The 27810-nt window shown below is 36.6% G+C and overlaps 1 long non-coding RNA gene across 1 annotated transcript; it reads right to left on the bottom strand.

The window, feature by feature from the left end:
- LOC120533621 lies at positions 1-27810 on the bottom strand. Its single transcript, XR_005634575.1, has 3 exons — positions 27782-27810; positions 27417-27662; positions 1-260 (listed from the first exon to the last, which is right to left on the bottom strand). It is a non-coding gene; the product is annotated as an uncharacterized LOC120533621 (long non-coding RNA).

Raw genomic sequence — 27810 nt, 5'->3', positions numbered from 1 at the left:
TTAAAATATTTGCTGTTTGGTAAAAGAGAAATACACATACGTGTCACGTTTGGGTCAGAGTTGCAAGGATACACAGTAGATTTTAGAGGCAGAAACGTTATTCAAACACTTCAAACAAACATAGGTTTCTTTCAGGAGTGAATCAAGCTCCGTGTGTTGTCGGCGGGGATATTTACATTTCTCAATTAAAAGAATAGGAAATCTTCCTCTTCATAGAGGCGCACCTCGGGAGCGGGACCCTCAACAGGAGCAGAGGATGTCTGAGAGAGAAGAGAGACAAGGCAGTGAGAAAAAAGGGCAGCTGCTGTACAGGTTTCGAAGCACCACACGAGATGCAGATCATACAGCATGGCAGAAGCAGCAAGCCAGCAGCTGATCGAGCCTAGAGGAGGTAAAAAAAATGTTTTGCTTCCCATTGTATCACCGTTTAAGAGGGGGTTTTTGAGGAGGGATTGTGTCTCCTTGGAGTGCATTCAGCTCCCCTCTTCACAATGGCGCGTAGCACTGGCCTAATTGACAAGGCAAAGCCCCCTAGTCTATGTAATGTTAATTTTAACTTAAATGAATGAATTATGTGAAGTTACCTTTGTTGCTGAGTATCAGTATAACTGGGAAAATAATACAGGGAAATATTAATGTTTAACATAGAGGGCATACTGAACATGCAGTACACTAAGTAAGATACAATTACAGTGAATCCTAATATTTGCATAAAATGCCCTTAAACACAGCATAAGTGCATAAGTGACAAATTAGGATTCTCATACAAATAAAAATAGATTTGCACTGCATGTTCTGAACAGTTTATGCAGCTAATCTGCAAAAAAACATATATATATATATATATATATATATATATATATATATATATATGCCACTAGGATTGATATAAAGCAACTACTAAAACAAAATATGAACACAATTTTGAATGTTGATCTGTCTAGATCCCATTGGCACTTCTTATGTGAAAGCCTTTCTTTATCTCTTTGATGGCCAGTCAGTTGAGAAACTAACAATGTGAGCTTAAGGTGTATGAAACATTATTTTTTCTCCTGAGGTATGAATTGCCTTCAAGCGAATGACCTGACATTTGCAAAAATTTCAAATTCTTTAGCTCCATGGAGCATAAAGTGCAAGTTACATTTCCCCCAATGAATTATGTAATAAAAAGCTGTAGAAAGTTGGTATAGCAGAGAAGGAGGAAAACTACTGCATCTGTAAGGCATAAGTGATGAACTTATTTGAACTAAATTTCATGTTTTCACCTATAATCCCATGTTTCAGAAACATTGCTGTACAATATGACACGTCTAATAACCGTAGAAGTATCTGTAAACACATAGAAATATTCAGAAAACTTTAGGGAAGGTTATCTCAGATCAATTCACAAGTAATGCATTGCTTTAGAAGAAAAGCACATACTTACAAATAAACCAGTATTTGTAGTTTTCATCAAAAGTGAACATTCTGTGGTCGGCCAGTTTCCCACTTGATATTTACCTTTTAGAAATACAGCATCTGTAATGTTTCACTCTGTCTTTCAATATACATACTTAAAAGGGCGTAACAAGTTGTCTGTTTCATTATTTATTTACTAAAATAATACTAATCTTAAATCTATCTCTCTTATTTAGTATTAAAATATTTTTTTAAATTTGCAGAGTAAAGAAAAACATTTTTGTTGAAAATCATTTTGACAATTTTGAATCTTTCATTCATATTTCATCTGCATACCTAGATGAAAGTTACAGCAGTAACAAGCCACTTTTCCATCTAAGAGATCAGTTCACATGTTCTGGGTATTTTTCAGATTGCCACAATCAGGCTTATGAGTTTTATTTATTTATTGTTTTCACAACTTTTCCTCGGCCTGCAAAAATTATTTATGTATAGTTCCTGATGCTTTGAGGTTCAAAGGATCTATTGATAATATCTATTTCATGTTAAAAATGATTCACATTCTCCTGCAGCACCATACTAGTAGAGTTCTTTTTTATGGTTGTCATGCTATTGCTAGACTCAATGACTGGGAGTGTGTGACATGTGACAACATTACCATGACAGTATAAAGGACATGGTTTTCTACTTCCTGGTCACCCAAGATTTGGATTTATGGTTGAATGGTACTGCGTTTTCACTGCATTGGAGAAATTTTGGTTTGGTTAACATATATGGATCAAACTGCTGTATACGACTGCAGAAGCTTCAGTTTGTATAAACAACATTATTTCAGACTACTTCAAACTAGAATGTGGTACTAGACAAGGATTCTAAGTGCAATCGCCATCGAGCCACTTAAAGTTCACTTTCAAAATGCTTATGAGATAAAGGGGATTATCAGAGAAAGCCTTGAATAAGAAAATTTCACTATATGCAAATGATATTGTACAAAGTACTACATATATCAGATCCACAATACTGTGTCTGCAGTCCTAACAGCACTAGCAGAATTTCAGAAGATTTCTGGCCTCAAAATTAATTTGAATAAAAGTGTGCTCTTTCCAGTGAACTCTCTAGCACACAACATTAGATTGGACACCTTCCCTTTTATCATCGCAGTTCAGTTTAAATAGCTAGGTGTAAACATGACAAGTAAACATAAAGCTCTTTATTAATAAAACTTTGCTGTCCGCATGGAAAAACATAAGCAAGACTTGCATAGATGGTTTATCCTTTATCTCACTTTAGCTGTAAGAATTAACTTTGTCAAAATGAATATCCTTCCTAAGCTTATTTTTCTATTTCAGAGCTTTCCCATATACATTAACAAGTCATTTTTTAAGAAGTTACATTCAATCATAACCTCACTTATTTGGAATTCAAAATACCCACGCATCCAAAGGGTGACCCTGCAAAGACCTAAGGCAGAAGGTGGCATGGCACTACCTAACACAAACAGATGAACATACACAGGCTTGGTCTGCAACAGAAATAAAATCCTGCAGTACTTCTTTATATTCCTTGGCTTGTACTCCAGCAAATACAAGTTATCGGCAATATACCAACAACCCAATCGTGCTTCATTCACTCAGAATATGGAACCAATGAAGAAAGTACTTCTATGGCACCTCTGCATAATAAAAACCTTTTTCCACTCCTTCAACATACAGTTTTTAATGCTAGGAAAACATATGGGATTAAATCGCTTAGTGATTTGTACATAGATAACGTCTTTGCATCCTACGAACAATTATACTCCAAATTTAACTTTTTAAAAAACTTTATCTACTTTTTTCCAATGCAATTCTTCTACTACCTTCAAAATTGAAATTTTGCTAAACAAACTCTGCTCAATTTTCCTCACCTCCAACATACTTCTATTCAAGAAGAAATATTGATCAGTCTTGAGGTCTCAGACAGCATTTCCGTAATATACTGTATATAAAATCATTTTAAAGTCCCTTCCTTTCAAAGATCCCAGAATACAGTGGGAAAAGGATCTCTTACTCAACATTTCAAAAAAAGAGTGAAAGGCAGCCATGCACAGAATTCACTCATATGTGCAAAGCATACAGTTATTATTCAACTTATTCTCAACTCTTCTATTGAGCACATCTGTCTCATTTATAATTGTCCAAAATGTTTTTAGGGCAAGATAATCCTTGCAAACATTGCAATCAAGTTCCAACCTCACTAAGTCACATATTTTGGGCTTGCACCAAATAAACATCAGTTTCGGAACAAAATCTTTAAATGCCTTTCAGACAGCCTTGGTGTCACAATCTCTCCATATTCCACTAACAGCTGTGCTTGGTGTACCTCCACATTGGTTTAAAGTGGAGAAGGGCAAACAAACTGTAATTGCCTTTACTTCACTATTGGCATGTAGACTTATCTTGCTGAACCGGAAGAATCCTAACCTAATTCTTTTTAGTCAGTGGGCAACTGATGTCATATATTATTTGAAATTGGAACAAAATCAAATTCTCAGTTAGTGGATCTGTGCAGTTCTTTAAAAAAACAGGCTGGATTCAATCAATAACATTTTTAGAATAAGGACTTAAACTGGGGAAAATGATTTCCAGGTTTGTGATACTAACCAAGGCTGTGAGGGGGCACTGCTGCTAATTGTCTTGTCATTTTCTACCTCCACAGTGCAGACAAACCACCCATTGAGGGCAACTGACTCCACCCCTTCTGGTTCCGGTGCTTTACAAGGGTAACAGTGCAGAATGAGAGACTGGAGCTCTGTGAATAGCGAACAGATGAAAGAGCCTGATGAACGGTGGCCACACACCCTACATGGGAACTGTTTTTGTTGTTCAACTGAGCCATACCTTTATTTTCTTTAAAGAAATGAAGGGTTGGGTTAGCACCCCAGAATTCTTTGGTTGTTGAACTGTCTTTTCCTTGGACAACAATAACATATATATGTAGAGGTATAAAATATACTAATTATATATAAGTGCATTTTTTGTTATTTTATTTCATATAGACTGCTTTTCTAGATAACACAGAAATTGTACATTAAGTACACTGGTACTTTTCCCTGTAACTGATAATAAAAGCACAAATTGTTGACTCTGAGACAAATAAACTGCATTAATATCACAGCTGTCTCCCTTTATGGCTTTTCCTTACCATCTCTTCCAAATTCAGCATTTCCACTATTAGGCTGAAAAATCCAAAATGAACCTAGAAAAGACCATCAATGTAAAGATCAACTTGTTGAGGTGCTCCTTTGTGTATGCTAAGGCTCCATCTACACTATAGATAACATAGTGACTTAAGAGAGTAACATGCTGCTTGTGTTTGGCATGGCACTATTAGTTGTTCCATTTAATTTTCTGTTCTGCCACATAACAAGATGAAGTTAGCACAGAACCGGGTGTTCAGCAGGACTGTTTACTTTTTTAACATTTGTTATACGCACAGAATACATCTGTATGTATACACTGTAATGAAATGTTTACTTTTAGCATCCTTTTTCAGCACAACACATTAAACTCATAAAAAGCACATAAATGGAAAATACGAGATAAATATAACACTTATTGTTAGACAGTAGATGTTCCAGTGATGGTGTTGACTTCTACTAATACAAACAGTATCATGGATGAAACTTAAGGTCTGGGATCCACAGCAACATTTTATTTCTTGTTATAGCCCCATTCGCACAAGGAGTGTCGGAATGGGCTTTGACAGCTCCCCAGCCTTGACTCCTTAAGAAGACAAGACACAATTCCCAAAAATACCCTTGTAGAGTAAAAAATGGAAGAAATCTTGGGAAAGGCAATTTAGAGAGAGAGAGAGAGAGAGAGAGACCCCTTTCCAGGTAGGTTGGGTGTGCAATGGGTGTCAAAAACAGGGTAAATACAATACACAGAACAGAACACAAGTAATCCTCTTCACAGAGCTAGATGGTCAACCTAATATTGCCACCTCAGGAATACAATACAATAGTAATAGTAGAAACTACAAAGTAAAATGCAAGAATAAATTATATTTCTCACTAAGTACAAAACTATCACATATGAGAATTTGTTCAGAGTCCTGGGGACCTTGGCCAACAAGCTGCCTCTCCCCTACTGGCCATTCCACAGCTGAGTCACTGCTGGGCCAGCCAATTTGATGATAGGACCCTTCTACTCAGTGATTTCAGCACTCCTCTATTAGAGATAACTTTTCCATAGGCAGGCAAGAAACTTGGCAGTAGAGCAAGTGCCACATTTGACTACCAAAAAGAGAAACAGAACAGGTGCGCTGGTAACAGATAAATATTATGTTACTTATGTTTTACTACTAATAACTAACATGATAGATGCAGTATGCACAGCTAATCAACACCTCTACACAGGGTATGCTAAATGGAAGTAGTGAGTTTTCCAACTGGATTTAAAAGCTGATACTGAAGGGGCATATCCTATAGCGGTAGGCAGACCATTCCACAGTTTACGGCCTTGTAACTAAAAGCTCAACCTCCCACTGATTTTTTATTAATCCTTGGACTCATAAGCAGACAGGCATCTTGAGATCTTAATATGCACTCTGGTTTGTAAGTAATGATAAGTTCAGATAAGAAAGCAAGACTTTAGCCATTTAAGATTTTTTAAAAGAAGGATTTCGAAATCTGCCCTAAACTTAACTGGGAGCCAGTGTGAGGACTTAAGATGTGGAGTTATGTGTTTGTATTTTGTTGTTCTTGTAATTTCTTTGCAGCAGCATTTTGAATTAATTGAAAGCTGTACAGAACAATTTGGACAGCCAGCAAACAATGCATTGCAGTAGTCAATCCTACTAGAAATAAATGCATGAATTAATTTCTCAGTATCCTGCATATTTAGAAGACGCCTTAATTTCCCAACATTTTTAAAATGGAAACTCATGTTTTGGATAGTTCTGTAATGTGCACTTTAAATTACATGCAAGTGTCAAAGATAATGTTTAGATTGTGGGTTGATTCAGTAAAACTAATCCAGCTGATCTTAATAATGGCAAAATATTGTTGTTGATCATTCCCCTCCAATAATTAACATTTCTGTTTTGTATATGTTCAAAGACAAGTATTTCTCATCCATCCACTCCTTTAACTTACTAAGTAACCTAATCGACAACATCAGAGAAATGTAATTTGGTCAAAAAGAAAAGTATAAACGGGGTGTGAAAATTAGTGTTATGTTCTCTAATGATAGATCCCAGTGGAAGCATGTAAACAGTAAAGGTTCCAGTGCCGGACACCATATCTCACTTCTGTGTATAATGAAGGAGTACTATCAGCACATTTCTGTACCTGAATTGATTTGCATTGCCTGTAAGCCCAATGTTCAGTTTCCAGCCTGTGAAATAAAATAGAATGGTAAATAGTATCAAACACGATGCTTAAGTCTAATAACATAGTTACAGTGGAATTTCCTTCATTAGAGGATATTGGAATGTCACTTAGAACACGCGTTAATGCTGTATCTGTACTAAGACCAGTGCGGAAGCCAGGCTGGAATTTCTCAAATAAACTATGATGTAAGACTAAAGCTGATTGGCGACTACTTTTTCAAGTACATTAGAGGGTAAATTTGAAATGTGTTTAGAATTATTAAGTATATGTGGGTCTAGGTCTGCCTTTTTAAGAAAATGGTATGATGACTGACACTTTTAGTGCATCAGGTACTGAAAGCGCTGAATTCCCATTTGTTAAATGAGATGCTGTTCTAAACAGTAGACAAGAAGTATTTTTATTGTTGTCTATTATTTTAGAATAGTAGTCTGAGCAAGCTCTAAAGTGAGCTTTTTTATATTTTTTAACACTGTCTGTCCATGTAATTTGAAAGACCTGCAGCTTTGTTTTTCTCCATCTACGCTCCAGTTTTCCAGGCACTCTAATTTAAGAGTTTGAGTGCTCTCATTAACCCAGGGTAAGTTTCTATGTGCTTTGATCACTTTAAGATCTCTCATGGTCATATTATAATTTGATATAAATTGTTCTCCATGATTAAACCGGCTGACTTATTCAAAATACTGTATCTATATAATTTGAAGTTGAATTACAATCTAGATGTCGTATTGTTTCATTTCAATCTGTGAATATATTGGTAGAGGCAGAATCAAATTAAATGTATTTAAGTAGTGAGCTGAAATAATTTAATGGGGTAATATTTAAATTTTGAATTTCAACTCTGTGAGTTGTACTTAAATCTAATATGTGGTTATGATTATAAGTGTCAATTTCCACATCAATGTGTACATTAAACTCCCACATCATTTGTTGCCAAATTCAGTCATGAAAAATGAATATGGCTGTGGTGGTCTGTAGACTAGCACTACAATTGTGCTGGAATTTGTTTTAATATTTAAAATGATTACCTCAAAGGATGTGTATTCACCTAAATTTCTAGAAGCAATTTGTATTTTGTCAGAATGAATTACTACAAGGCCTCCTCCTTGACCAGAATCTCTACATTTATGAAGGAATGTGTATCCATCTGGTGATGCCACAGCTAGGGAAACGGTGAAAAAACACATATCAGATTTTATACTTAATATAACATATTTTAACAAAGCAGCTTACTTCCAAGAGAATAAATGATTAATAAGTGAATTTAAAACTGCAGACATGTTTCTGAACTTGTGGTATATATATTTTTTTGCTTTAATTTGAATTAATAAAGACAATGTAGATTATTTTGCACTCATCTTCTTAATTTAGCTTCAGATTAAGCATGCTGTTTAACTTTATTTTTTTTAACTAATTGTAGAAAAGTATTTTAACATTTTTAAAATAATAATCGTGTTGGTTTTCTGTTTAAAGAAACTAAATACTGCACTTTGCTAAACCGCACCTGAACTCACTTGAGTGGCAAGGAAAAGCTTCTTGCTTTGGGTTAGTCTCTGGAAAAGAAGACTAGCTGTTAAATCTAAATTACCAATATATTCTACTGTATCTCAATATGTATCGTGTGCTTGTGAAGTTAAACAAAGAAATACATTTTCTTGCTAGGTTGTGTCCTTAACTGTTAAAGAAGCAAAGAAAATATGTGAAAAGAAATCTGCAATAACTATGTATGGGAAATTACAAATAGTAGATCAGCCATCCTCAACTTGGAATACAAAGGACAAGTTCAATGTTTGTTTGCACGTTTTTGCCATTGGATGATGTGTCTTGACTGCAAAATTCACAGGTTAATGTCTTTCTGTGGGAAATAGTGGCAGGGATTTTTGTTTTCCAATTCTACAAATAAAATACTTTTTGGTCATCCATCCATCCATTTTCCAACCTGCTGAATCCAAACACAGGGTCACCGGGGTCCACTGGAGCCAATCCCAGGGTACAAGGCAGGAACCAATCCCAGGCAGGGTGCCAACCCACCGCAGGACACACACAAACACAACAAGCACACACTAGGGCCAATTTACAATCGCCAATCCACCTAACCTGCATGTCTTTGGACAGTGGGAGGAAACCCACGCAGACACAGGGACAACATGCAAATTCCATGCAGGGAGGACCCAGGAGGCGAACCCAGGTCTCCTAATTGCACCTTGCCACCCCTTTTTGGTCATTGAGTAATAAAATTTTTATACAAAATACTGAGAAAAACCTAATATTTTAAGAGTATTTTCCAGATCTTTCACCATTTAAGTGATTTAACGATAGCACTGATACCTAAGGAACTACACTTTTAGCATTTTCTGATTCATGAAAGGTTACTCTAACTATAAGCTTTGTTTTATGTCTTAAACTCCACTTTTCACACATCCACATAGTGCCCTTTAAGTCAACATTTCTTTTTATTTGATCACCAGTTTCTAATGTGATAACTTATCAAAAGCTTTTTGAAAACCAAGTTAAATAATCTCATTAGTCCCTTTGTGATTATATGACTTTGTTCTACTTAACAGGGTTTCAGCATATTTGTTTTTTCCTGCATTATTTGGTTAATTATTTTTTTGTTTAAGTTGCTGAATTTTATTATGGTAACAGTTTTTAGAAAAATATTTACTGAAAAACATTCATTTTTTTTGTAAATCTCCTTAATATGACACCATTTCGTTTTTTTGTTGGCACCGCCATTTTGCATTGTTGCTATCCATTCAGCTATGCAGGACAAACTAGAGGCTGCGACCTGGGATATCACAGATTACAATGTATATCGGTCAGCTCAACAACCTCCTGGTTATCCTAATTTTTTGATAAAAACTTGTTTGTTAAAAGTACACATTTGTTTATTGCTTTCATGGCAAAGACTCTGTGCTTCGATTCTTTTACCTTTTTGAGTTACTTTTAGGCTTGGCAACAGATCAGCTTTGTGGGATTTTTGACGTTTCATCTTCAAATCCTTGTTCATAAAAATCTGCTTCAATTTTTTCTGTGACAGAACAGAGATGTCATATCAATAATGCTTCATGAGTTGGTGTTGTGTGCTCCATAGCTTCCAAGATTATGGGTACATGGTTATACTATTTTTAAGTGATTTTGTCTGTGGATTCTTGGTATATTTGACCTTTAGGAAAACCCCATTGACTATGTTTATTCCTTGAATTTTGTTGTTGATGATGATCTTTTGACTGGCTAGTTTTGACCCTTGTTACTGTTTATGGTTCACACTCATCTTCTGGTCCATTAATAAACTCGCCCTTGTGTCTTGCCATTTTTTGCCAGTATTGGTAGAACAGTGCACTCATACAGTTGTTAGTAAAAGTAGCTGTTGAGTAGTGTTCAGATTGGAGGGTAAATAATTGTCACTGAATCTAATGGGGTGCTGTGTACGAAGTTTTTATAGTAATGGAAAAGATGCAATCATTGCTTGAATACCACTTATTAATGAGGAAGGATTCAGTTCATGTAGTTATGCCATAAAGAAACTGTGAAGGCCCACATACAATGCTGATTTTTATCTAACTATAAAAGTCTTATTTAATTTCAGTTAGTTAATGCAGGGGAAAGTGCTTGTAGAATTTTGTCAGTCAATGAGAGGACAGTTGTTAATGAATGAAATCACAAAAATGTCCAAAGTTGACAATCAGATCTCTCAAAGAACCTAAATTATCACCGTTCAGAAGATCCCACTGATCAGAAAGCCACCTAAAATTCAGGCCCTTGGTGTTCTTCATTAGCCTATGCATTTTTTCTTATATAAATAAATTCCAAATCCTCTGTAAATCCTCTATGCGTAAAACACTTCGGACACTGTTTAATCCTAATAATACCCATGCAAATCCATTATATCTTGTCAGTATGCATTGATAATTTTTAAATTTAAATACTGTCTATTTATCGCCTTTAGTGCCTTTCAAGCCACAGATTCCATTAATTGCTACAACCAAGGTCACTAATGCTGTCGCTCTTATGTCCAGCAGCTGCCCATACTTTCGGCTGCTATTTATGTTGAATGATTTTGGTACTATTATAATTTTTAGATCTATTTAAAGAAAGTAGGAGTATCACATTTACTGGGGTGTTGATGAAAATGTACCTAATATTAATATTCAACTTTCAAATTCTCTTGTATGGGAAACTATTTTAGCTCTTAATAAGTCAAAACTTAAGTTCCACTGTATATTTTGTTCTGTGAAATATAAGAATCGAACATTTTGATAGTGTAACCTAATGGATCCAAATTTTTCTGGAAACTATGGGCCACATCTATCAAATATATTGACATTCTGTTCACCAGCAAGTTTACGATATAAGGAATCTGGTTTTTGCTTTTCATTATTCTGATAGAAGTACGCCCAGATGTACAGATGTTAACACCAAAAAATGTACACAGTAGTCATTTTTTTTCCTTCAATATCTCCAGTCTGCTTCCCAGTCATTGAAGAACAGGTCCAACAATTTTAAGATTATAATGGTTCTGTGTATGTGTTAAAGGAATACTCCACCCAAAATGATATATATTTTTTTTATATTACCCATGTACTTTGTAGGGATGGCTAAGATAAACCTTTAATCTCATGTTTTCATGGAAAATGGAACTAATAAAGTTTGTCTCAATAGAAGTGGGCAGTGTCCAGTGGCCAATGCTGCAAACAATATTAAAACGTCCATGATAAAAAAAAAAAAATCACGTTACTCATGTTAAATAATCCACATAAAGCCATCCAGTCAAACACTGAAGTGCATGTTTTGCTAAAATATTGTTAAATCAATGCCTCCCTAGAATCCATTCACATGACGTCACACTTCTGAATTTGAGCTCTGCCTTTCTTGCTGATATGATGGCCAACAGCCCTATCTTAAAATGTAAGATTACATTTTTTTCTTGACCAATCCTGCAAAGTTCATGGGCTAAGTAACATTTTTAAAAATATTATGTTTATGTGGTGTAAAGTCATGCAAACAATTTAGGCAAGTATGAAATGCACACATAACCAACATTTAATTACCTTGCTGTAACCAATGTCAAATTTATTGAAAAGTAGAGAAGCTTTAAGATTAATAAAGAAGACATAGGATTGAAAAAAATAATTTTGAATTAGAGGAAAACAACTGTGTACAAAAGAAATTAAAGAAGCAGTAAAGGATTTATTAGCATCAGAATGATTACTGTCAAGTGCTGGTCCAGATCTCCAATGTCATGATGGAGATTCTAATTGCATATTAGGCTCTTGCTGTTTTGAGATTCTGGATCCAGCAGCCCCTGTAAATCACTCCTGAAACAAAGACTAAAAACACTGTGTAATCCTGACAAAAGTGGTTAAAACAGCAAGTCATAGTGATACTGCATTAGAAATCAACAAAAAGTGAACATGTATTTTTTTTCTATTTTTAAAAGTTTGTTGTGTTTTATATCCATCCATCTATCCAGTTTCTGTGCCTTCTTTTTCAAATGTAGATGTTTGCAAATGAAGGAGGTTTTCCTGGAAGCTCTCTGTGTAAGGAGCATCCATTAATGAAAGAGACACCAATCCATTACAAAGCTCATCCATACACACACCTACACTAGCACATCCTGAAATATGTCATAATCATATCTGTTCATCTTTGGTAACCCGGTACAGTGCCCAAGGCAAGATATGAACCAAGAACTGGGGAATGTAACGTACCACTTGCATGACCATCTTCCCTAGTTTCACATTTAAAAGATAATGTACACCAACACTATGTCTTGCAAAATAATTTATGAACATGGCAATGGTATTAGATTCCTCACCACATTTACATTAAATGTATCTGTTTCCATATGTTTATATGTAGGAGTGGGTAATAAATTGGTTGATCTAGTATACTAGATTACATTTTTCTTGCAGTATAGATTTTGGTAAAAGATATTTTACCTGTATGCTATAAATGAGTGGCAAACCTATTTAAATCAAAAACACATCCAATTGCAGAACATCTGACAGAAAATTGGAGATAAGGCATTATGTTGGTGTAATAGTGTCTCAAAGGTAACATCGTTGTGCATGAACTTATATGGAAACTATGTGTTATAATTTAGCCTCCATCTTTAAGAATATTAAGTGTGTTGATGTCCCCTGAAACTCTGCATTGGATTAAGCAGGTTTGACAATGAATGTGCAGTATATTTAAATCAAGCCATTTGAAACTGGGAAGGAGGGCAGGAAAACCCAGAACTTGTTTGTTGTTAGTTTGATGGTGGTGTGAGTGAGTGAGAGCTACAAATTCAAGCTGTAGAGGTGAATACCTGCAATCAAATCCATTTCAGTAGCAGAACATTACCAAGCATGACAGCCATATATCTATCAAAACCTTCAGAATCTTGAAATATATTATTATATTAATTTTTTCACATTACTGCTTACTTCTACATAGATTAATGATGTGTATATAAAATTAAATTGAATTATTGTATAAACTAAACTTAGAATATGTAGCCCCAAAACAATGCTGCAGTCAACACAGAATTAGAAAAACATAACGTGCATCAATATGCTTCTGTTGGCTTGGATATTATACTGTATTCTTTATACTGTACAGTATAACAAAATAACATAACCATATTATACAAATGAGGTTACACATTTTAACCAAGATTATTTAAGTTATAGAACCTCATAATTAGACTTACAATAGGAATCTATAAAACAAGATAGAGCTAAATGTCAAACAAGACTTGTATTTATATAATCAGGATCTTTACAGAATTATTTTGGTTACAAAGTACAGAAAATAAATTTAGGGCAACTGCACCATTTTGTCCTGTCTCAGCCAGGGCTGTATCCTTGGGTCATGTAAGATCTTTATTTATTTAATCTTTATATTGTTTATATATTTTATTAAGGCTGTTTTTGTTTTGGCTCTGTTTGTATTTTTTGTTTACTATATTACTGTTTATTAAGTACTTTTAAATTTTGTATTATATTAAGAACATATATATAAGTTTTATTTATTTTTGCCCTATCCTCTTTGTATACCACCCAAGTAGGCGGGGCCACCTGAAGAAGTAGCATTATACACTGAATCTTTGTCTTTGCTGAATTTAGATTTCTTTTTTCTGTTAATGCTTCCTGTTTTGATTATTAGATTTCTGGATGCATCACCTTTATTATTTTAAAAGTACTAAGTCCTGGTGGCTTTTGTGCCTTAGTTTTGTTGAATTATTTTATAAATTTCTTAAATCCTTAAATATTAAATAAACAGTTTTCTTATTAAGGCCAGATATGTTATGGTTTTCCCTCTAATCTTTATAGGCCAATAGACAGATATTACTTTATTTGTTCAAAGGAGAAATTTAGTTTTATTTATTGATAACATTTTGGCATTCAAAGTTCTTAGTCCCAGTTTTAGACTTGTGCAGGCTACCTAGATTGTGGCATGTTCACAGGGTCCAGTCCTTATGTAAGGGCAAGTGTGTTTTTTGAGTGGTTTTATCAAGGCTGCTCCCCATTTTGGACTTTTATGTGTTACAGTAATCACAATGTATTTGTTATGAAATGGAGTCAGGACCCATAGCTAGTGAGGATGTGTGGCCTTTCTAAAGGCCACACAAGCCAGGTCAAGCCTGTTTCGCCTGCCTAAAACAGTCCTCACACCAAAGGGCTTAACCTAAGTTATACTTGCCTGTTTTGACCTACACAAGCATGAAGTCTCAACTATAATAGCCTGTTTTGGCCTACATAAACATGAAAATATACTTAGTTTCCCCAAGTATCAAGATGACTTGTGAGTGTAATGGACCTGTAAAAACCTTTGGCTTCCAAAGAACGATCCAACAAATAATGTTCATAAAAAATAATTGTTAAAGAAAAATGAGAAAACATGCCAAAAATGCACAAAAAGGCAAAATGAGTTCAATCTAAAATTAACAATCCAAAATATGTGATCCAAGAAAATGGAGCCGAAACCAGTAAATTCAAGAGCAATGGAAACGCTATACTTATACTTAACTCCATAAAACAATATAACACAATCGAACCCTCTCAACAGTAACCTAAATAGCCAGAGGGAAGCTCAGGATTAGTGATGTCAGGATGGTCCTGCCATCCACAAAATACCCTTCTTCTTCTTTCGGCTGCTCCCATTAGGGATTGCCACAGTGGATCATCTTCTTCCATATCTTTCTGTCCTCTGCATCTTGTTCTGTTACACCCATCACCTGCATGTCCTCTCTCACCAAATCCGTAAACCTTCATTTAGGCCTTCCTCTTTTCCTCTTCTCTGGCAGCTCTATCCTTAGCATCCTTCTACCAATATACACAGAATCTCTCATCTGTACATGTCCAAACCAATACAATCTTGCCTCTCTGACTTTGTCTCCCAACCAACTTGAGCTGACCCTCTAATGTCCTCATTTCTAATCCTGTCCATCCTCGTCACAACCAATGCAAATCTTAAAATCTTTAACTCTGCCACCTCCAGCTCTGTCTCCTGCTTTCTGGTCAGTGCCACCGTCTTCAACCCATATAACATAACTGATCTCACTACCGTCCTGTTGACCTTCCCTTTCACTGTTGCTGATACCTGTCTGTCACAAATTACTCCTGACACTCTTCTCCACCCATTCCACCCTGCCTGCATTCTCTTTTTCACCTCTCTTCCACAATCCCCATTACTGTTGATCCCAAGTTTTTAAAATCCACCTTTACCAACTCTACTCCCTGCATCCTTACCATTCCACTGACCTCCCTCTCATTTACACACATGTACTCTGTCTTGTTCCTACTGACCTTCATTCCTCTTCTTTCTAGAGCATATCTCCACCTCTCCAGGGTCTCCTCAACCTGCTCCCTACTATTGCTACAGATCACAATGTCATCAGCAAACATCATAGTCCATGGGGATGCCTGTCTAATCTCGTCTGTCAACCTGTCCATCACCATTGCAAATAAGAAAGGGCTCAGAGCTGATCCCTGATGTAATACCACCTCCACGTTGAATGCATTCGTTGCTCCTACCGCAGACCTCACCACGGTCACACTTCTGTCGTACATATCCTGTACAACTCTTTTGTACTTCTTTGCCACTCCTGATTTCCTCATACAATACCACAGCTCCTCTCAAGGCATCCTGTCATATGCTTTCTCCAGGTCCACAAAGACGGAATGTAACTCCTTCTTGCCTTCTCTAAACTTCTCCATCAACATCCTCAGAGCAAACATTGCATCTGTGGTGCTCTTTCTTGGCATGAAACCATACCGATGCTCACTAAACATCATCTCACTTCTTAACCTAACTTCCACTACTCTTTCCCATAACTTCATGCTGTGGCTCATTAATTTTATTCCCCTGTAGTTACTGCAGTCCTGCACATCCTCCTTATTCTTAAATATCGTCACCAGTACACTTTTTCTCCACTCTTCAGGCATCCTCTCACTTTCCAAGATTCCATTAAACAATCTGGTTAAAAACTCCACTGCCATCTCTCCTAAATACCTCCATGCTTCCATAGGTGTGTTATCTGGACCAACGGCCTTTCCATTTTTCATCATCTTCAGAGCTGCCCTCACTTTCTCCTTGCTAATACATTGCACTTCCTGATTCATTATATCCACATCATCCAACCTCTTCTCTCTCTCGTTCGCTTCATTCATCAGCCTTTCAAAGTACTCTTTCCATCTGCTGAACACACTCTCCTCACTTGTGAGTATGTTTCTGTCTTTATCCTTTATCACCCTAACCTCCTGCACATCTTTCCCAGCTCGGTCCCTCTGTCTAGCCAATCGGTACAGGTCCTTTTCTCCCTCCTTTGTGTCCAACCTCTCATACATCTCATCATACACGTTTTCTTTAGCCTTCGCCACCTCTCTCTTCACCTTGCACCTTATCTCCTTGTACTCTTGTCTACTTTCTGCATCTCTCTGACTATCCCACTTCTTTGCCATCCTCTTCCTCTGTATACTCTCCTGTATTTCGTCATTCCACCACCAGGTTTCCTTTTCCTCCTTCTTCTGTCCAGATGTCAAGCCAAGCACCCTTCTTGCTGTCACCATTACTCAACCTTGCAGTCTTCCTTTTTCAACTTCCACCATTTACACCGGATGCCCTTCCTGACGTAACCCTCCCCATTTATCCAGGCTTGGGACCGTCATGAAGAAACACACTGGTTTGTGCATCCCCTGTGGCTGGGTTAGCACCCACAAAATACTAGGAACATAATTAAATTTAAAGAGATAATACACAATTTGTCTATAATAAACAAAAGTGATGTAAATAACATAAAAATTTGAAAAGCAGTAATACCATGACAGCGAAAACAACAGTAGAACACATAAACATAAGTACATTAATATATAAAGACATTTTTATAAATTATAATTGAGTAAGATGGCAAATCAGCACAACTACCACACCCTGCTCCTCTCTGGGCCCGTTTATCACTATTATTTAATGCATGCTATCTTCTTGGACTTCACCAAGTCATTCGGTCTTTTTAAACTAAGACATCTGGACACAATTGAAGGCTCGAGAACTATACAAAAGAAAAAAACTCAGTCATATCTCCATACTACAAAATTTCAACAAATTGAATTCAATTTCAAAAGAGGCGGTGGTCATTACCAATGTTCTAGCTATCAACATCATATACTATATGACATTATATTTTGATGATGCCTTATGATGTTATACCTTGGGACAATGTAAGATAACTAATCAAACAATAAATTGGAAATGTTCAAGGAAAACATGAATGAGTCCAGTCAATTATGCAGACAAAACAATTGATTTAATAAAAATCATTTTAGAAACTATTACTCAATTCCTTAAACATGTATATTCCCCTATCACTAAAATAATGAAGTATGAATGAGAATTAAGACTAGAAGGAATTTTAAGGACTGACTCCAAAAAATCGTCTCCATGTTATTTTAAATAGTGGAAGAACCAGTATATTGTAACATTTTTGAAAACACTCTGAGCAAGGTGATTAAAGGAGATGTGTTTGTCTGTTGGCTTTAAAAAATCTTTTAGACACCTTAGCATGTATAGAGCAGTGTTACTTAAACTGTGGGTCTGTGGGTGATGTATGTGGGTGATGTCTGAACTTAGTCATTTCCCTGAATGGAAAAAGATCTCAAGTGATTTACTGAATTATTTGCAATAAACTGACAACCAGAACGATGATAAGGGGTGAAATAGGATTGGCAGTGAATCTCCAAAGGGGCACTCTCATGTTAGGATGATGATTGGCAGTTCTACAGGGTGAATGGATCCTATGGATGATTATCTGCGATTACGGGTGGTCAGAAAAAAAGTTTAAGAACTACTAGTATAGAGTAGCAAACCTTGAAAAGGTCTGAATTGAAGCCTTTTTGGTTAATTCATTGTGCATAGTAGCTTACAGTATCTTTATATTCACAAAGGGCATAAAACCAGTAGTAATAATGTTAATAGTATTAATCTTATATAATATATATATATATATAAACTGCTCAAAAAATTAAAGGAACACTTTGAAAACACATCAGATCTCAATGGGAAAAAGAAATCCTCCTGGATATCTATACTGATATAGACTGGGTAATGTGTTAGGAGCGAAAGGATGCCACATCGTTTGATGGAAATGAAAATGATCAACCTACAGAGCCCTGAATTCAAAGGCGCCCCAAAATTAGAGTGAAAAAATTATGTGGCAGGCTAGTCCATTTTGCCAAAATTTATAGCAGCAACTCAAAATTGTACGCAGCACTTTGTATGGCCCCTGTGTTCTTGTATACATGCCTGACAACATCTGTGCATGCTTCTAATGAGATGACAGAAGGTGTTGTGAGGGATCTCCTCCCAGATCTGGACCAGGGCATCACTGAGCTCCTGGACAGTCTGAGGTGCAACCTGGTGGCATTGGATGGACCAAAACATAATGTCCCAGAGGTGTTCTATTGGATTTAGGTCAGGAAAGTGTGGTGGCCAGTCAATGGTATCAATTCCTTCATCCTCCAGGAACTGCCTGCATACTCTCACCACATGAGGCCAGGAATTGTCGTGCACCAGGAGCCACTGTACCAGCATAGGGTCTGACAATGGGTCCAAGGATTTCATCCTGATACCTAATGGCAGCCAAGGTGCCTTTGTCAAGCCTGTAGCGGTCTGTGTGACCCTCCATGGATTTGCCTCCCCAGACAATCATTAACCCACCACCAAACTGCTCATGCTGAATGATGTTACAGGCAGCATAATGTTCTCCATGGCTTCTCAGACCCTTTCACTTCTGTCACGTGCTCAGGGTGAACCTACTCTCATTTGTAAAAAGCACAGGGCACCAGTGGTGCATCTGCCAATTCTGGTATTCTATGGCGAATGCCAATCGAGCTGCATGCTGCTGGGCAGTGAGCGCAGGGCCCATTAGAGGACATGGGGCCCTTGGGTCACCCTCATGAAGTCTTTCTGGTTGTTTGGTCAGAGACATTCACACCAGTGGCCTGCTGGAGGTCATTTTGTAGGGCTCTGGCAGTACTCATCCTGTTCCTCCTTGCCCAAAGGAGCAGATACTGGTCCTGCTGATGGGTTATGGAACTTCTATGGCCCTCTCCAGCTCTCCTAGAGTAACTGCTTGTCTCCTAGAATCTCCTCCATGCCCTTGAGACTGTGCAGGGAGACACAGCAAACCTTCTGGCAATGACACGTATTGATGTGCTATCCTGGAGAAGTTGGACTACCTGTGCAACCTCTGTAGGGTCCAGGTATCGCCTCATACTACCAGTAGTGACACTGACTGTAGCCAAATGTGAAACTAGTGAAAAACAGTCAGAAAAGATGAGGAGGGAAAAATGTCAGTGGCCTCCACCTGTTAAACCATTCCTGTCTTGGGGGTCATCTCATTGTTGCCCCTCTAGTGCATCTGTTGTTAATTTCATTAACACCACAGCAGCTGAAACTGATTAACAACCCCCTCTGCTACTTATCTGACCAGATTAATATCCCATAAGTTTCATTGACTTTATGCTATACTCTGATTAAAAAGTGTTCCTTTAATTCTTTTGAGCAGTATATATATATATATATATATATATATATATATATATATATTGTGGCAGTAGGGGGCGATAGTGCTCCCTTGAACCCTCAGGTACAATTTTAGACACCGGATAAAAGTCCAAGACTCTTTATTATATTTTACAGTGCACCAAGCACCCTCCACACTATTCATAAAGTAAACCAAACACAACACTCTAATTTTCTCTCCTCCTCGCCCAGATACTTGCTCCTCTACCTCCCAGCTCAGCTCAGTCCACAGTTCCTTATTCCTTCCGGGTCAGGGCAATCAGTCTTTTACTTCACCCCGGGAGCACGCCATTCCTTCCCGTCACGTGACCGTGACGTACTCCCGGGTCATAAGGCACAACAGATCCCACAAGTCCCCCCACAGCGACTCCTGGTGGTCCCCAAGGTATCCAGCAGGGCTGTGTATAAACACTACAGAGTCCATAAGGCCCTGCTGGACCACGGGGCACGATCCTGCTGTTGGGAGAGCTCCTCCTGTCGGCCTGGGGGTGCGGACCGGCCTGGGAAGCCGGCAGTCCTCCACAATATATATATATATATATATATAAACGTCTACACATGGAAGTTTGTCCTGGCCGGAAGTGTGAGACTACAGCATGAAGCTCAAAGAAATCGGCTTTGTTGCCAAAGTGAAACCACCGACAAAAGGTAAACTCACTCAGCCGCTATTACACAAGCGAGGCAAGCGTATCGGCAAAACAAAACCTCCAAGGAGAGACAAACTTGCTTAGCCACTAATACACAAGCAAGGCGAACACATCAACAAAACAAAACCTCTAAGGAGAGAGAAACTCGCTTAGCTGCTGATAGACAAGGGGGGCAAGCATGTCCACAAAACAAAACCACTGACTCTGCGTTTGATTTTTTTTCTGATGACTTCAATAGTTTCTAGGATCCCGGGATTTTTACAGTGAGGGCTTACACAGCTAATAATAATAGTACTACAATCCAGACAACCAAGCTGACACAACATAACGTATTATTTGAAATGTTAACCTTTCTGCAGTTTAGCTGTCTTCCAAAGTCTCCTCATTTTAATGTATATTTCTTAATATTGGTAAATGTAAAAAAAGTCTAATTTAATGAGCATTTATAATGCGTAATACCTGCTCCATTTCATCACCTGAGACCCGATTAAGATTCAACACAAATCTTTTGCAACAAAGTTCACATTTAAATTGTAAAAACTAAATTAAAATCATTTGTCTGAAACTATACACAGTTTAAGCACAGTGTACAAAGAATATAAACCCGAAGTGCTAAATATGTGATAAAATGCTTGTACAATATACTTAAGAATTTCAGACATGCTGAAGCATGCAGACATTTTTCACCCAAGGGAACAGTGAGATGGAAATCCACAGGTAAGGTGTATTTTTTTTATTTGTACAAGTTTTTATGCTTATAAATGCATGTTTTGAAACACAAACAACATGAGAAAATGAAAATACTAGACCTACTTAACAATTTTCTTTAATATGCTGCTTTTTAATATGTGTTAGTTATAAGTGGAAAAACATCTGAAGTATATTTTAAAACCTTTTGGTTGCCCCACTGTCTTTTGTTCCAATGTGCATGGATAACAACAAAAAATGTTTTGTGAAAAACTAAAGAGAGAAATATTTTGGTAAAAAAAACTATGGAGTAAATGAGAAAAAAAATTCAAAGGTTTAATTTGTTCTAAAACTTTAACTTAACAAGATTTGTGGACTAGCTAATATAAAGTCACTGCTTCACAAGATTCAGGGCAGCTACAAAATTATTAAAACAGGAACAGATTTAGCAAGAAATGACAACTAAGCCTAAACCTAAAGGTTGCAAAATATCATCAAGTTTAAAGTGTAATATCTGTAAGGCACTGCTTTCTACTACATGTAAAAAATGTGTTCTTCATATCTGAAGTTTGGTGTGTGAACATTGGCGGATCTACCATCAGGGCATTCTGGGTGTGCATCCAGGGTCCTGTGAAGACAAGAGGCCTTCTCATCAATCCATTACAAATCCACCCCCTGTGTGGCAAAATCACCAAGGGGGACCCACACTCCCTCCGCTTGATAAAATGATTGGGTGTCCATGTGCCAAATTCATCAAGGGAGAAACCCCCAAACACACAGTAAGTGGCAGGGAGTCTTCATGTTGCATTGTATAAAATGTGATCAACTCTCTGCTAAGGAGCTCTATTCATTAAGTCACCCAGCAGCCAGTAGGCATTTCAATCTAGCCTTGTGTGGGAAGGAATTTTTTCATGTGAAATTTACTACCCAAGTTCAGTCCTTGGCATCATGTTCTTCTAGATGTCAGAATTTGATTGTCATGCTGGTAAATCTTCTCAATGGAGGAATTGTGCGGAACATAAACAGCAAATAAGAGAGTAGAGAAAAGTCAGCTCAACCTACAGTAACCAAAACTTCATGGAACTAGTAGAAATTAATAACACAAACACTCAAAAGGTCATAAACTAGAACCTACAAATCAAATGGAAATGCTTCAGAATTATTTCTTTATAAAACAAATGAGCAAATGGCAGGTAAACACATTTTATAACAATGTCTTCTGCAGGAGAATATTATAAGCATTGTGGATAGTAGTTTAAATGCAACGTCAAAGAAAGATTGAATGGTTCTACCAGCACTTACCGGAACAAAACAGCTCCTCATTTTTCACTCTCTAGACCAATTCCAGTGGCCAGGAGTTATAATTCCCAAGATACTGCAGCTCACCATTAATTTGGACCAGTAACTGAAGATGGCACACTTTGTGACCAAATCAGAAACATAACTAAAGATCCAGACTAAACATTTTGTTTTTCTTTGTTTTCCAATCTTTTATAAGTTAGTTGTTAAACTAAGATTTCCCTTTCCACATGTTGTGTTCCCTTCTACTCATACTGACTTAATCGTGGCAGAATTTACGCATGCATGCATAAAGTGCCCCAATAGCATGGCATATCAAGGGAAACAAAACTCAAAATGGCACAGATGATGACATCATGTGCAAAACAGTAAACAATAACTGAAAAATAATTCATCCAGAACAGTGGGGACAGTTGAATGTATGCTCTTCTATGCAATGTTGATGACAATTTTGAGCCTGCCAGCATTTGTAATGGCCAGTTTTCCTTTTGGATCTTTGCATTTCAGAATTGCCAATTAAGTTTTTTTTTTTTTTTTAATTTAATTAAGAAAGTATATAAGCTACTTTACTACTTTTCCAACAAACGAAAGCAAGAGCATACAAAGGTGATGGTTACTGGAGACATTCATTTCCAAAATGCCCTTTCTAACAAGTGTTAAATGTCATAATCAGCTTTTATCTAAAAAAATATAATATTGATAAATTTAACACCAATGGGTATTGCATTCTATGAAGTACACTTGTAAGATCAACACTTAGCTGAATAAGTCTTCCCTGAACCTCATCTTCTAATCGAGGCTTAATTGGGTCCACAAAGTTGCAAATTATACTTCATTAACTGAAGTTGGGCTTAGGCAATCCAAAATTACTGTATGCAGGACCGAGTAATGATCATTGAGAAACTCTATCATGGATCAAAAAGTGTAGAGGAGAGTGCAACATCTACAGATTGTGTACTTGTGACTTTTAAATGTGAAGCTGGTGGGATGCATGGTATCTTATTGGAGAGCTGGGAAAAATGTTTAACGTTATGTAATTTTCAAAAATACATCTACGACAATGGCTGTCCTTTTCAGCAGTTAAACAAGTAACAACAATTGATGAACAATAAGACAGAAAAGAAACTGCATCCGCTCTACAAGACACAAAGGCTGCATAGTAATTTATAGCAGATTAAATGCCAAAGTATATTATGATTCTGAATTTGTGTGCATTTTACATACTTTCATGTACTAGAAAAGAAAAAGAAATCCAATGTCCTAAGACTAGCCTTGAAAAATAGCAAGCTACTAGCAGAATTATGCTGAGGTTGCAAGAGCTTTCTTCATCTCCTAAGTCTAACACAATCAAGCATGGGAACCTACCTACTTGAGTAGCTCAGAATGAACACCACAACACTGAAAAGAAATCCACAAAGGCAACAATGTTAAACAAATAAAATATGGCCACTAAAAAAACAAAAGAGTCTTCAATATATAAAAGCACTTACACAGACAGAGGTGGGCTATGATCATCTTCATTAAAAAAAAAATAAACAATTTAGTATGAAGCATGATTATAAGATATGGATTTAAATTGATATTGCGATTATTAATGAGATATTTGATATATCTCAGTATGTTCTCAAACTCCCTTAAGATCAGCACTATATAAACATGTACTGTATATATACACATTTATGTATAGAGTTCAATATAGACTCAATATAATAATCTTATATATAAACGTCTACACGTGGAAGTGTGTGTGTCTGTCCAGCCCAGAAGTGAGAGGTGGAGTCGGGGTAAGGGCTTCAAATCTAAGGGAACAGGCAACTCTCTTAGCCACTAATAAAACAAGCGAGGCCAGCACATCAGCAAAACAGAAAAACCAAAGAAAGACATCGGCAAACTGGTATCCCTTTTACTTTTCTGCCCCTCGCTAACACACAAGCGATGCGACCACGAATGCTCCTAGGAGAGAGATGCCCAGAGTAGTTCCTTTCAATTACCTGACATCTCTACATTTCAGTTTATTTCCTGACGATTTCAATAGTTTCTAGGACCCCGGGATTTTTATAGCATGGGCTTACACGGCTAGTATAAAATATTAGCGAAGGAAGCTGTTTTTTTGTTTAAACAATTTCATGGATAGCTGTGCCTCAAGGAAACATCTCAAATAACATATTTTTTCAACCATTTTGTTTGATACCTATTTTTGAGCTTCCATTGTATGCATTGCCTGTGCTGCTGGAGTCTGTGTCTGCAATTGAGTAAATATCTCACTCTCTCTCTTTTCATGTGACTGTTCTATAAAAGAAAATACAGAGCCTTTGATTCATTACTACGCAAATCACAGGTCATAATACATGTGCATGTGTATATTTTACATATTTTTAAATGATTTACTTCACTTGTAATGGTACTCTAGTCAGTAAGTTGCAGAGCATAGAGGGCAACAGTGTGTAATACTTTTATTGCCCATTTTCTTAAAACAAATTGAGTTCTTCAGTTAGTTGATATTTATTCGTTTGTGTGGTATAAAATAAATAATGATACAGAACAGTTAAACTACTGTATGTCAAATGATTAATAAAATGCAATGACAGTGCTTTAAACAGCTCAAGTTAAAACCGTTTTGAAAACTGTGTCAACCAGTTCCTAAAACATAATTACAACCCAAACCTAATAAATAACAGAACCTGTAGTAAAATAATTTGCATTTAACCTACAAACAAATGCAATTCTTATGTAGCATGAAAAAATGCCATGTCCAAAGCACTTCGACGTATCGTATTTAAAGATGTGACTGAACACTTGCCAGAGAGGTAATATGTAACTAAAGATGAACATTATAAATTTGTATTGACATTAACTAATCTTTTAGAATAGTTTTGTTTTTTAAAGCTATTTATATTTAAGTTTGATAATTGATGCACACAACGTGGGAAACTTAACAAGTTAAATATCAAAGGTGGCAGTCTGCTGCTTCTTAACGTTACAAGACACAAAGTACAGAAAGTGCACAAGGACAAAATACAAAAGAAAATGGGATGAGACAACACTACACAGTAACTTTAATTCATTCGGGACAGACTTTATTACTCAATTTACCTGCTTAGCAAAAATACAAACTTAAAATGAAAAGAAAATGACTGGTAATGCAGGTTATCCAATAACCGATGTATGAGAATCGCAGAAAATAAAAAAACAACAACCATGAAAGCTGTTTTTAGTCCAACATGTAAGATTTCATTGGCGAAGAGTGCATGAAATGGACGTATGAGGGCTTGCACACTGTGCAGACATTTCCACTTCTGGTGTTACGTGAATTACCTGTTGGTGTAATTATTTGGCAACTGACAAAGTACAGGTATTTTATAGGCACAAGTTAAATAATAAAAACAAATATTTTATGTACTTAGCATTGACCTGTTTTGCTTAGGACACTGAAGAAATAATTGAAGACGCTGCATGTGTTTGCATCACCTTTTGAAATGCAGTAACATGTTTTATCTTTAGATTCTGTACTGCTTACACTATAACCCCTGGAAAACCAAACCATTTACAAATAGCAGTACTAATCCTACCTGTTCTAAACTCTTCCTCTTCTGATCTTTGCTTTTTTTCTTTCCTGCTCATCACTGCCAGGCAATGTGAGCGGACTCTTACACATAATCATTTTAAAATATCATGGTAATGCCTTGAGAGATCCCTACACAATGACTATCTTGTACCTTTAAAGAAATGGAACTTTACCAGTAAGAAAAAGAAAAGACAAATATACCAAATTGTGGAAAACAAACATATCAAATGGCGGTAAAGCAGACAGAGCCCCATGTATCTCTGCTACTAAACAGTATGTAACCACAGATTTAACACTGGATGCATTGAATGACGAATAGCATCTCTAGCCTAATCCACTAATTGATGACTGACAAGACCCACACACTTAACAATAAAAAGTCCACTAGCTTCCATGATGGATTGTAGAACCCAAAGTGATAAATGCTGCTTTCCACTCATCCACTTCTACGAGGAACCTTGCCTACTGGATTTAATTAAAATATTAAAGCATTCATTAAGTGTTCAAAATGGTAAATTTTAAGTGCACAGAAATCTGTACACTGCCACCAGGATCCTTTCTTCTTGCCAATCAAGAAAAAATGTTCTTCCAACAGGATTACTAGATGATCAAATAAAAACAATACCAATTTTTACTTGACTTTACTTCTCCATGGATGTCTTTCAGCGAGACCATAATTCAGTTGGGAAATAATGTTGCCAAAGCAAAGGGGAGGTAGAAGTTAGGAACGTTTTCATCTTTAATTTAAACATTTTTTAAATATTTAAAAAAAATATATATTTAATATTTTTATGAAAAAAGTTTGAATTGAATTTGTAGAAGTTGAAAAAAAAAAGTGGTGGAAGTGGATAATGCAAAGCGTAACCACCAACTCAAGCATCCTATTAGTGGATATTTGATAAAATAAAAAAAAAACAAGATGAAACTGACATTCTTAATTCTGATTCTGAAATAGTGGTACTAGTTTGGCCACCAAATGTTACGAAGCAGGTATTTAATGTTCTTGATCGTTGGACATGGATGAGGTCTTACATATACAAACAGTCTAGGATAGATGAAAGTGAAACACTCACACTTAACAAGACATAAATAGCTCTCCAGTGGTAATTCAGGTCTTCTCTTTCACTTAAGAGCTTTGTTAATCAACATCTCAAACTAATTACAAAAACAAAATCCTCCATTTGCTAGAACTGCAGTCTCTTTCCAGAATGAGTCAGCAGCTGAAATTAATGACAAATAAGAAATTAGACCTAGGGGTGGCGAGAGATGACACGCTTTGGGACAGCAGAATATACCCCCTCAGAACTGAAGGCTAAGGACAATCATTTAGCACAGAAAGCAATGACATGCAAGTACCTCCCTACACAGCAGCAGCACTCACCCATCCAAAAGGTGTGTCCATGGCTTGGGGTCAGTGGTATAGCAAGTTCACAGCACAGTAAGTCAAGCTCCACTTGGGCTATCTCAGTACCTAATTGTAGCTACTCTTGTCGCGTCCCTAGACCAATGACTGGGACTTCTATGCCAGTCTGCTGTTCATAATCATACAGTATACTGTATTCACTTCTCTGCTTTCCATTCCCGACAGTTCCATTCCTACTCATGTGTGCACCAGTGTTTCTCTTGCCTAAAAGAAAAAAGACAAAAATCATTCAGTCAAAAAGTGAAAAATAAAAAGCAAAGTGTAAAAAGTAAATAATGAGTAGCAAAAATTATGTTCTTTTAAAACGAGATAAAAACTGCTACTTTTCAACTGTATAACCATGCCATTCGCC

Source organism: Polypterus senegalus, chromosome 8 (assembly GCF_016835505.1).
Source record: "Polypterus senegalus isolate Bchr_013 chromosome 8, ASM1683550v1, whole genome shotgun sequence".
NCBI classification, from domain to species: Eukaryota; Metazoa; Chordata; class Cladistia; order Polypteriformes; family Polypteridae; genus Polypterus; species Polypterus senegalus.
Note: the sequence above shows the minus strand (reverse complement) of the source record. Positions and strands in the feature narration are given on the sequence as shown.